The 12,212-nt window shown below is 44.9% G+C and overlaps 1 protein-coding gene across 2 annotated transcripts in view; it reads left to right on the forward strand.

The window, feature by feature from the left end:
* The first annotated feature begins 1,070 nt into the window (after positions 1 to 1,070).
* Positions 1,071 to 12,212, forward strand: part of Ptp36E (protein tyrosine phosphatase 36E) — a 74,170-nt gene continuing 63,028 nt past the window's right edge. Inside the window, exon 1 of one of the 2 annotated variants that reach the window (XM_084576628.1) lies at positions 1,071 to 1,951. The gene's annotated coding sequence lies outside the window, so the exon portion shown is untranslated. The remainder of the gene's footprint in view (positions 1,952 to 12,212) is intronic. The other variant, XM_084576629.1, reaches the window with a different exon arrangement.

The raw sequence follows: 12,212 nt of genomic DNA on the forward strand, positions 1-12,212 counted from the left end.
CGCCGTGACGTCACTGATCGCGGGCGAAATTTTTAGACGCGCCTGTTTTTAGAAGAGCACAAGGCAAGCGCTGTCTGCGGCCATTCTCTCACCCTCTCTCTCTCTCCCGATCAGCCAAGGAGGAGGGGCGATCCTCTCCCACCACCCAGCGCCCCACTCTCCTCCGACACCGGCCCGAGCCGACTTCTTGACGAAGTGCCATCGGGGAAAAAACTCCCGTAGGGCGTCGATGCTGGGCCAGCCGTTCCGGAGTTCGGAAAAGTCGGCAGTGAATCCCGAAGCCGGTGACAAAGGACAAGTGAGCTTGTGGTTTTCGACCGATGGTTGTTTTCCTCACCGAAGAAGATTGACTACCTGTTATTTGTTTCCGTTTTCTGTATTACCGTGATTCAAGACTGACTGGACCATCCGACGACTATCGGGCTGACCCATCAATCAATTCTACCGCATTGAAGAGGGTGAAAACATCGCCCATCACTGCCTCTACTGATTGTGAAGGTGCACCTAAGCCATCTCACAGCACTACCACTGAGATAAGCAGGCGTGGATCTATTAGCCAAGGGCCCCACTGCATTCTTCCAATGACAAGTACAGTACGAACAGAATACGTTCTAAAGCACTGCTCACGGCTGCTTTGACTGATCTCTGACTGACTTTGTCCTTTTGGACGTGCTCGCTGACTGTGTCACCTTTAGCTCAAGATTCTTTTCTCACTGGCTTCGTCGTAGCCTCACTGCGGTCTTTTTCAAGGGGTATCTCTAAGTTGCCGGAAACAGAACGAACAGCGATTCCTTCTTCTTGGTGAACACGGTTACCTCAGACGGATGTCCTGTCATCCGACGATGCCTCATCAGTCAACGCAGCGGTGACAACACACAAAAGATTCCAGGACTTTACAACGGATTGGTCACGCCTTGAAGACACTTCGGACATTTGTTTCCTGCACAGGATTTACTCATCTTGAGTATGGTTTTTTTATAGACGTTTTTCGTCATCGTTAAAGACAGCAGAATTTTCTTTTTTAGCTTGCATTAGGTGCGTCGTTAGGGCATTGGTCGTTGCGGCCGTGGGTGTTTTCGCCTCGGATAGAACGGCAGTACTGCGTATGAGTAACAAGAGCGCCTGGGCGAAAGAGTGGCTTCTGTTGACGGAGGACAGGCCAGACTTAGTGCTTGCCATCTAATCCTTTACGAGGTTTCGTGAAGCCACGCAAGCCGCACGAAGATAAGCCTGTTCGCTGTACATTCTACCTGTCTATATCCTCCGGCACTGAACCGAGACAATCTACCTGTACATATCCTCCTTTCCAAGCCGGGACTCTTGTTGTTCGTGCGAGCATCTTTTCTCAAAAAAGCCCCTTCGACGCAGTTTTTTGATGACGTCATCCTTCTTTCGGTGCCTTCCGTGGCGAAACACGCGGTAATAAGCTTTGGCAGCCATTGGGTAAGAGTGCGAAAACAAGCGCACGTGACCATTCGAGTCTCGCTGAGGCTGAGACCTACGTTGAACCGAGCTGTGTCTACCACAAAGCGAAGATTCAATCTGCCGTTAGTCACTGATCTGCTTCGGCGCTGTGCTTTGCTGGGCCGCGAACATCGCGCTGTATCAAAGCCTGCTTCACCGGGGAGTGCTGTTGTGAGTCTGTGCCGTGCGCAGAAAAAAGCCCCAGCAGTGTCTTGCGCCGACTTGACTTCGCTCCAAGAAGTCGCTTTTCTTTGTGCGCCTCTTGGTGATTCGTGTCACGGTCACTGAGAGTGGATTTCGTCTAGGGCAGGTTAACTGATTGCTTGCGCAGCGCATAGCCGTTGAAGAACCGTGTGGCGTTCTGTTGAGCGCAGTCAGTGTTGTGTGAAAGTGTATCTCGTTCTGTGGATACCTGCTTCGGACTGGAACGGCTGTTTCGCTCGCCGCACAAGCGCTCGGGCTGAAAAGAGGAATTTGTCCGTTCAAGGTGGGTGGCTACCGCTTCTCTATTGATCTTAACTTCTCGCTGATGATTGTTTATCGATGACGCGACTGTGTTAGGCGCTGTCGTGACTGCATGTTCGGTTTTTCTCGGCATTGTTTTACAGAATTTTATTGGAAAAACGGTATTGCACAGCGTAGCGAAATGCTATGTTGTTTACTTCAATTCCCATAAAAGTGGTTGCTAGAATTTGGTCGTGATACACTTTTCAGTGTTCGTCTTCAGATCGACGCTCGATAGCCCCTATTATTTAGTGCTTCCTTTTATGGTTTACATCTGGAAACCTAAAACAACACCTAAAGAGACACTATTGCGCGTTTGTTTCCTTCAGATTGTGCCGGCTCAATGGTGTTTGCCAATGTTTTTACCGATAAGCAAGTTACATCCTTTACAAGTACAAAGCTCTCAAAAGCCGCCAAACTTAGGCAGCAAATCTCGGAAGTTAAAGAAAAGTTTTCAGGCATACAGTTATAGCATAAACGTCAGCAACGCATATTTCAAGAAAATGTTAAGTCATCGCCCTTACATCTTTGAAGGTGCAGTGTGTCTGCCTTTTTAACGCATAGCTATTTCCTAAATGGTAAAAGAACAGCGCGAAACAACGACGACGAAGAAACACGTAAACACAAGACGGACGTTGACTACCAGCGGTTTATTTTCTGAAATCAAACACGATAAATACCGTACACTAGACCACGAGGTAGGCCGCATGAAAAAGCAAATTGCGATAACACATCCAAATTTCAGGTCTTCATTTCAACGGATGCAAAACAAATATACAGCTAGAAGTAAAATGAAAGGGAACACGGGAGCGCGTGACCTCCGCGCTTTGCAAAGCGCTGCTACCAACACAAGACGAGAATGGGGGGCACCAAGGGTACGCTTGGAAAGAGCGGACCACCAAGCATACTTCGGATGCGTCTTTACCACTGATTCTTATCACCTGTCGGTGACAGCGCATTTGAAAGCGTGGAGGCCACGCGCTCCCGTGTTCCCTTTCATATTGATTCTAGCTGTACATCGACTCGTGTTGGTTCCAACCATAGAGGGATGATGAATGCAGAAGAGGTCGAAAGCAAAGCCGAAGGAAAAAAAAAAAGTAAGAATAATGTATGGACTTAAAGTCATCGTAGCAAAAGGCCTAGTCGCAAAAGTTAATAAACTAAAAACCACCGCAGCAAAAGGCGTAGTCAATCAACTTAACAACAGCCAACAAGGAACACGGCAAAAAAATTAAAATTAAACCAATGGCCAACTGTTAACACGGCAAAACAACGAAAAACGAACAAGACAGCAGTGCGGGAGCTTCGAAAAAATCGAAAACGAAAACAATGGAAGAAACACAGTCATAAGCAAAAGCTTCACATAACACTGGCGTCCATTAGCGGCTGCGTTAGAAACGTCGCGCACTTTCCAACAATTTCCGTTTTTTGTCTTGCCGAAAAGTTGAGGGAGAGCTGATGCATGCGTCCCCAGAGTTATCAATGAAAAGCGCTTCAATAATTTCGCTTTCCGTAACGTCCTTAATAATCTCCACGTTAAAAAGGTGCAGCTTCTTCTGAACAATTCCGGCGCTGGCTACATCTCTGGACTACAGCCCTTTCATTTATAAAAGCCGGAAGCTCCAGAAGGATACCGGGCATGGGTTTCACAAAACTTATTTCATATAATTTCTTTACTTTTATTCAGTTTGAGGCTTATATTAGGAATCTTCATAAAAGTAGGCTAATCTTTCAAAGATATACGTGCAGATCGTAGAACAATTAAAAGTAAGGTGCATGTAGTCCTAGCCGTCCATTTACAGAGCACATTTATTTCTTGTCGTGCCTGCATCCACAATGCATGCAAAAGAAATGCGGTCAAGTTTGAAAGCTATGCGTGATAGGCACGGTTGCTGTATCTTAAGGTAACGTATGCCTGGAAACTAAAGATGCGCATGAAGTTTCAGTTCACTAAGAGTCTCGAGAGACTTCTGTCAATTAGTGAAATGCCTACAATCTGCTATTGCCCATCAAAAATTGACTGTACCCCCTCCCACGTTTTTAACCTTAACGCACGAGCGTCGACCGTCGAGTCAATAAGCGCCGTATGACGGAGCACAGCGGCGAAATCAGCGAGAATATGCGCGTGCGCGCAATGAGCATTCCGGTGCAGCGGTCCTCTGCCAGGCTGTTCTGGGAACGGGACCTCACCCCTACTTCTTTTGACCACCGTTATTGTCATCTTTTTAATTTCTGAATGTTTCCATCAAGTTATAAATAAGTTATAAATAAGTCATAAATAAATAAATAAGGTGGTAGCGCTAGCGCTGGATGGAATGCGATATACTTCGCTCATCATTTCATCTCACATATACGAAAGAAGGTGATACCACGTGGCCTTTTCTAATCTTTTCCCAGAGGTACGCAGAAAACAGAAGGAAATGCGATAATGCACATAGCAGATGGAGTTGGATTCGGTTCCCTTAACAGCCTGGCAGAGGACAGCTGCACCGGAGTGCTCACTGCGCGCACGCGCGTATTCTCGCTCATTTCGCCGCTGTATTCCATCGTACGGCGCTTATCAACTCGGCGGTCGACGCTCGTTTGTTCAAGTTAAAAACGTGGGAGGGTGTACGCTCGATAAATGGAGCAAGTTACTGCTCATTTTAAGCAACTACAAGAAATACACAGCTGATATTAAAGTTCTGTCCTGAAATTCTGCTTAGCATTGAGAAGGTTGCAAAATGGGGGAAGGGGATACGATTTCGGAAACTGGTGACCAAAAATTAACAGGTATAAAAATAAGACAATGCACTTTTTTTTTTTATTCTCATCTTTTAATGAATTAGAAACATACACATGTCACTAATGTAGCATATACCTCGTATCGCTTAATATTCCTAAAAGCGAATGAGACTGCGGTGCTTTTATTCTTTAGAGACATGTCATCTTTAGGGCCCGGTTCCTAGGGCTTGCCATTATGAGGACAACCAGGATTTAGTCGGTTTTCCAAAAACAAACCATAATCTTTCTTTATAATCTCGCTAAATCCAATTTGTATGCAAATGGGCATGTCCTAAAACTCTTGCTTCCGCGTGCACAAGGCTGAAGGTACAGCCGTCAGCACGCTTAACACGAATGCTCGAACGCGTGGCCTCGACAAATTAATTCAAATGTCACTCATCGCTCACCGCTGGAAACGACAGCCTGCTAAAAGTGGCTAAGAGGCGCTATAGCGGTCTCCACCTGGAGCGTGATTTCAGGCCTAGGGAGTTGCTTTGAGTGGTGTGGATATCCGTCGAGGCCACACTATCTGGCGTTCCTGTTAAGCGTGCTGACGACTGTACCAAACAGATATTAGCGGATATCTTATGCTTATTTCAGAGGATTGGCTATTCCTTACGTGGCTTAATTTATTAATTCATCTTTGAAGTCAGGCTTTAAAAGGGAAAAATACACTGTTTTAGTGTAATTATTATGTACGCGGTTTCTGATGCTAGCGATTTTCCGTCCGTATGCTGTTACGCTTTTAAAATGGCTGCTACGGTATTGAATGCACGTTTCGGCAGTCTACAAGGGCAGGCTGGCGTTTCATGAACGAAGTGGCACTCAGCAGGGCATTGTGGTGTACACAGTAAAGTAATTGTAATACGTTAATGCAACTATACCATCTCAGTTCAGCAGGTTTTCAGTGTCCGTGCCTCTTTCATACTGTGCACGAAAGGGGGAGAAAAAAACGAATTGCCATTCATAGAAGCGAGCGTAACAGTAAACCGTTCCTATTTGATTGAAAAAAAAAATTATCCAAAAATGTTCAATTCGTGGAACTTTTCTTAAATGACTTGATTGTTTCTCAAATTCGTGGTAAACAAATATCAACCAATTTACAACGCAAACCCGAAGTCTAATGGCCCTAATAAAAACAATGTGCGAAGTTGCCTCTCCTGATCTCGATGGCGTCCTTGGATATGTTTGCTAGTAATTCGTTGCTATAAACTGTGCTGTCAATAGATTGTTTAGATACAAACAGCGATTTGGCTCGCTTCAATTTCTGATATCGTTCTGCTAGTTCCGCTCAAACCAACATGCTGTTCAGGATTTGCGTCAACACTATTTGCTGCAAAGTAAATGTTGCGGCACTAACTGACATGGACTTCATACGTGTGGTGGGACATAATACCAAGCTACAGACACGTGTCTGTCGTCATACGTGTTCTTGGCCGAGTACGCGCTTAACTATGAGTCTGTGCATAACTAACCAAACCATTACAATACTCAGTTCATTCGCAGCTTGCGGTCTTGCATTAGCAGCTGTGGCTGGTATTATCGCATAGCCTGATGAGAGAACAGATGTAGACGCCAGATGGGAGACGAAAAAAAAAAATGAAATGAAGCTGAAACGGATTATAAATACTGTGCCTGTAAACAATTAACTCGCCGGCGGCGACAGCAGCCAGAGTCCTCGATGGTCGGAAAAACTGAAAATATGTTGTCACCATGAGCGGCGCTCAGATCTTGACGACTGACATTCAATATTAGTGCTACGTTCGCAAGCGTCCATGAAAATTATTTTCGGTGGTTACAGCCGGTAAGAGGAGAGATCTAGCCGCGTCTCACGTAGGAAGTAACGGGTTGAGTTCACAATGTGCTAGCGCTAAGCAAACATAACAAAAGCACAAATGAAACAAAACAGTGATTTGTGACAGAATACATAATTCCGCTTGCTGGATTTCTATTCACGCATGCTACGCGTCACGCTTACTCTTACTGTTTTGTGAGACATAACGCTAGCTTGAAAGTGATGTGTCAGCCTTGTACTGTGTTTCAAAAGGGGCGAAAAATAAGGCAGACGGCGAATTTCGCTAGAACATGACACGACGGCTAATTTACATGTGCCTATATGAATAATTTGCGGTCTAGTGCACTCGGTAACGATTGGGTTGGCCTATCTGCCACCGCCAAAGCGTGTTGCGCAGTAGCTTTAGTACTTTTCTGCCTGTTAAACTCCCATTCTGTTGGTTCCTCATCAATCCGCAAAATGGGACAACTAAACCCCCCCCCTCCCCCCCCCCTCCCCCCCCCCCCCCGATTTCTAAAAATGTTTATCTGGAGCTTACCGGCCCTCGCTCCGGCCGGAACACCGACTGTTTTCACTGGGGTGACCCAGATTTTGTTCCAGAAGCACGCAGGAAGGTCGGCTCGTGCGGGGCCATTGGGTCAATGCCGTGCTCTACCGGAATCTGCTCTTAATTTTATGTCGACTGGAGACACAGTTCCGTACTTTGCGATCAAATTGCTGCAAATGTTTTGCAAAGCCGGCCATAAGCGCCGTCGCTGTCCCATCTGCTCAGTCAGAAGACACGAATCTGTCGGTAATGGAAGGGCTCCAGTTTAAGTTCTGATTCAGAATACCGCCGCCTGAAGTCGTGTACATGATTTCAGCGAACTCCATGCCAGCCCAGCAGTGAAACAGTGGACACTGCAGCAAATATACTAAAATTCGAAGTTTTCTTCACTTCCTAGCATCGGCACCATATTGGTTTTGCTAAGCCCTGAGTGTGACGCATGACTGATGATGAAGAGTGGGTCATGTTTTTGAGCATGCCCGTTATGAGCAGAATGCCATTTATAGCAAGAAACCCTGCCTCATTCGACCTCTTTAAAAGCGCTTGTTTCTCGACCTCGATTGAATAGTGATGGTCTGCAGGGCAAGACAAGAGAGCAAGGAGGAACTAGCTTCCTCCTCGTCCGCATTTGAGACATGTGTTGGAGCGGTGACCTGCTCATCAACTTCGCCGCTTGCCTATCTGGTCTTCGCATCTTTACGATCATCATGTCATCAAAATTTATATTCAATGCTGTTCATCTCGACAATGATTTGGAAAAGCAAGACATTATTGGCGTTTAAGCTGCTCCTGGTAGCGTTGTCTTCGTGTAGTTAACGTAAGCGGACTAAGTTATAGCTGTATGAGAAGGGCGTACCCTGTTCTCTGTGGCTGCACTCTCTTTAGACTTCGCGTATCCATTTCCTTCGAATGTGGAATGCTTGCGACAGTCTGTATGCGTGTTTTGACGCACCCTGGAAGATAGAAACGTAGACTATAAAGCACAACCCCTGTGTACTCTCTACATGTATTCTAAACAACACGCGCTACTAACAGCCACAATGGAATGTTAGGAGGCTCGTGGGAATCCACCTGTATTTCCTAACACCAGTCGCGTACGTCGTCGAGAGGCTATATGAATTCGTAAAAAAAAAAAAAAGGACGCTTATACGATGTCATGCAATAGTCTTGCTACGAAATGCTGTTCGGAAATATTGTCCAGGTGGATTGAATTCTAGACCACGTGCCGCGTGTTGTGAGGTCAGCAGCTGGTGACTGCATGAGGAATTGAATCATTGCAGACTTTGTGCATTGTGCTGATTGTAGATGTTAAGATCCCCACTAGGGGCTGTTGGAGTACGGCATCGTGGTCGTTCTGTTTATTTCGGGGCAAGAGTGGTTGCGTCGCTTTAATGATATCTGAAACGAAAGCCATTCGGCGTATTTTCTACGCTTCGAAATTTTGCGCAATTATAAGCTAACATGGTTTCTGGGTTTATTAGCTATTATCATAAAAAAATCTGTGTTTATAAATCAGTGCTGAACTAACCTTATAAAACTACTCTGTCCCTGGTTAGTGCCGATGTGCGCCACGAACGGTGTATTTAGTGAGCGCCCTCTGAGCATCTGATGACACCCACATTCCTCAAAAAACTGTTTCTTATAACAAGTAAACTATGGTGACACGTAGCACAATAACTAACGTACTATGAAACGGCGCGGTTCAGAAATGTACTTATTTATAGCCTCCTCACTACGCACTTTATCGCGGTCGACGTTCTCCCCACGACGCTTCTATCTTCCGCAGCGGTGACTAGGGTTTGCAAAAATGTAAAATATTCCTCATTTTGATGCGAATCGCCTTTTTGTTTAGTCTAGTTTATCTTTGGGCAAATTAATGTTGCGGTCGTGTATTGCGCCGGCGTGCACAACGGTGAACGATCCACTACCTTAAAAAAATAGTTTGTACGGGCGCGACAATGCAGCGGCCTTGCAAGCATGGAACGTATGGCGATTTAAATTATAATGCAGAAAAAAAATGAAAATGCTGAAAACAGATGCGACATCATCGAGGGTAATTTGCACATAAATTAAACAGGCGGCTATGAAAAAGTACGATGCAGAGAAAGAATGAACTCAGAATAAAGCTGGAGAGATTTAATAAAGTTAACAATCCTGAATAAGGGTTAAAAAAAGCTCGCATGCATCGAGTTGTTATTACACACGATTCACTAGCAGGCGTACGCCGCAAAGAAGGAGTGCAGCAAAGAATTTATTGACAGGTTCTCTGCATGCACAGGCACGGCAACCATTTGGGTTCTCGCCGAAGCGGCCGCAAATAAATTTCTTGTTCCTCTTGTTTAGCCAATGAGAATAAACTTTCGCCTGTGCTTTTCTACTGGCCTGTAATCATGCACTTGCGTACAATACAGGAAGAGAATCAACAAAAGCGTATAATATATACTGTACACCCCTCATAAAAAAATGGTCTTGAGTGCTGCGGAGGTGGCGTAAAGTTTACGCCCCTTTGTTATTGCGTGCTCATCCGCTGTTTACTTTCATCCAAGCCAGCATTCCAGCCGACGGAAGAGAGCAAGGCCCGATGACGTAAACAGGCTTTTGAGAGAGTTTTTCTGACTCACGAGCCTTCACGGTGCCTAAACCCCAGGTGGACGACCGTGCCTTGTATATATATTTATACACAAGATGCTAGAGGGGGGTGGGGGGGGGGGGAGATTTTTCGAAGCTTGGGCTCCTTTTCTCGTGGGCTTCATATTGCTTAATGGCGTAATATGAGACCCAGTAGGAACTCCTTTCTCCTTATCTTCGGAAGCCAGTGCTTTCGCACACGGTCGTCAGGCTGGCTGGCTTATCACCCGTGATCACCTGCCGTGGGTTTCGTGAACGCTTTCCCGTCTTGATCGCGTTCTTTTAGGGCTCTATAAAATGACAGACGCGTTCATTCAGAATAAGGCAATAAATACGCCTTCTCTCTTTTGTTCTCCTTACAGGACAGTAAAAAAGGACTTAACAACGCCGCTTGGCTGCGCCTCTTACGTTTACGCGGAGGATGGGAAACTTGCCCGAATTATGCAGAAATATTTGTTTCTTTAATATTAGTTACCAATTATCGCTTATTTGCACAATTCTCTCCGACGCCGTAGTCGCAGTCACCCTACTGGAGTGACTGCAATAAAAACCTCAGCAAAAATCTCAAGTTATTGATGAGCCAAGGTTCAAAAGCATCAAATAACGAATCAAATTACAGTAATCAAATTTATCGAAAAAGATTCGAAAATTATTCGAACGAGACCGAAATAGCATACGCTATTCGGCCACTTTTCGAATAACTGTTGTGAGGTTTGAATAAGGCACTCCATAGAATTTTTTTTTTAGGCAATCCCTCATGAAAGACCGCAGCTCCCTGCCATTATGGATATATCACTGTGCACGCTAAGAAGGGTTCGATGCTGCTACGCGATCCACACGTGTGTCAGCGTTCAAGAAGCTTAGCCTGTAAGATTGGACAGTACAGGATGCTTAGGTATGTTGAGCAACCTTGTCTTGATGCATGATCTCGGAGGCAATGGTTTACACGTGACTCGTGCATGTTCTGTAGTATAGCTCCACTTTTCTTTTTTCATCGTAAAGTATAATTTTTCCGCATGTATTACTTAGCGCTTCTAGAGTTATCATATCATCATCAGCAGCAGCAGCAGAACTATATCCCCTGCAGGGCAAAGACCTCTGCCATATTCAACCAATTAACCCGGTCCAGTGCTAGCCGCATTCACTTGACCCCTGCGAAATTGTTAACCTCATCCTCCCACCTAAATTTCCGCCGCCCCCTGCTACTCTCTCCTTCCCTTGAAATCCAATTTGTTACCCTTAACCGACCATCGGATACCTCTCTTTTCTTCTCGATTTCAACTAGAATGTCAGTAACTTGAGTTATTTCTCTGACCCAATCTGCACGCTTCCAATCTCTTAATGTTACCCCTACCATTTTTCGTTCCATAGCCCTCTGCGTTGTCCTCAACTTAAGCAGAGCCCTCTTGGTTAGCCTCCACGTTTCAGCCCCATAGCTGAGTGCAGATAAGATGCAACTGTTGTATACTTTCCTCCTGAGTGATACCGGTAAGCTGCTAGTCATAATCTGCCAGTGCTTGCTAAATGCTCTCCATCCGAATCTTATTCTTCTTGTTATTTCCTTTTCATGGTCCAGATCTGCGGTTACTACTTGTCCTAAGTAGACATATTCGCCTACTACTTCCAGTGCTTCGCTAACTAGCGTAAACTGCTGTTCTTTCCAGAGGCTGCTGAACATTACCTTAGTCTTCTGCATATTGATTTCCAAGCGAACCTTTCTACTTTTCCTGTCTAGGTCATCAATCATTCTTTGCAGTTCATCCCCTGAGCTTCTTAGCAAGGAAATGTCATCAGCAAATCGCAGATTACTGAGGTAATCTCCATCTACCCTTATCCCGAACTGCTCCCATTCCAAGTCTCTGAATACTTCCTCTGAGCAAGCTTGAATAGAGTGGACATACTGGATTCAATTGCGGGAGTCAAGTTTATTACTTTATAACTATGATACAAATAGTTGCAAGATAGTTAAAACAAAATAATGAATATGGTGTGACCGATGTTGCACTCTCCCAGAAAGAGCCAGAAAAGTAGGTTTCTGCCAAGTACTTTCAAAATAAAAAAGGGAGGTAGGAAGAAGAGAATTAGTTCCGGAAAACCATCTGTGATAGTACTACGCGGGACATTTCATTTTATTGATTTGATTCTGTATTGTATATCTACAATTCTTAAATAGCAATACTCATAAGCTTCAGATATCATACGAGAAAGATAATCTTTACAAGTAGCTTTGCGAGCACTAAGTAATTGTCCGTGCATGCTGTGAACATTTTTACAATTGATTTCTTGTCATTATAGTGTAATTAGTAACTTTGCACGATATATGACCAGGCTAGACATCTATCGCCCGTTTACAAGAGCCTCTTCAGCACCTCTCCTTTTTCTGTAAGTTAGGGCACTGCAAACTGAGAAGCAAATGGTGAGCTGCTTGGAAACGAGAAGAAAGCAGGAAATTTCATTCTGTAAAACACAGCTTAGGAAATAAAAATCATGCCGCCATGAGGAACGTTTTAT

Source organism: Amblyomma maculatum, chromosome 8 (assembly GCF_055883805.1).
Source record: "Amblyomma maculatum isolate TAMU_Amacu chromosome 8, ASM5588380v1, whole genome shotgun sequence".
NCBI lineage: Eukaryota > Metazoa > Arthropoda > Arachnida > Ixodida > Ixodidae > Amblyomma > Amblyomma maculatum.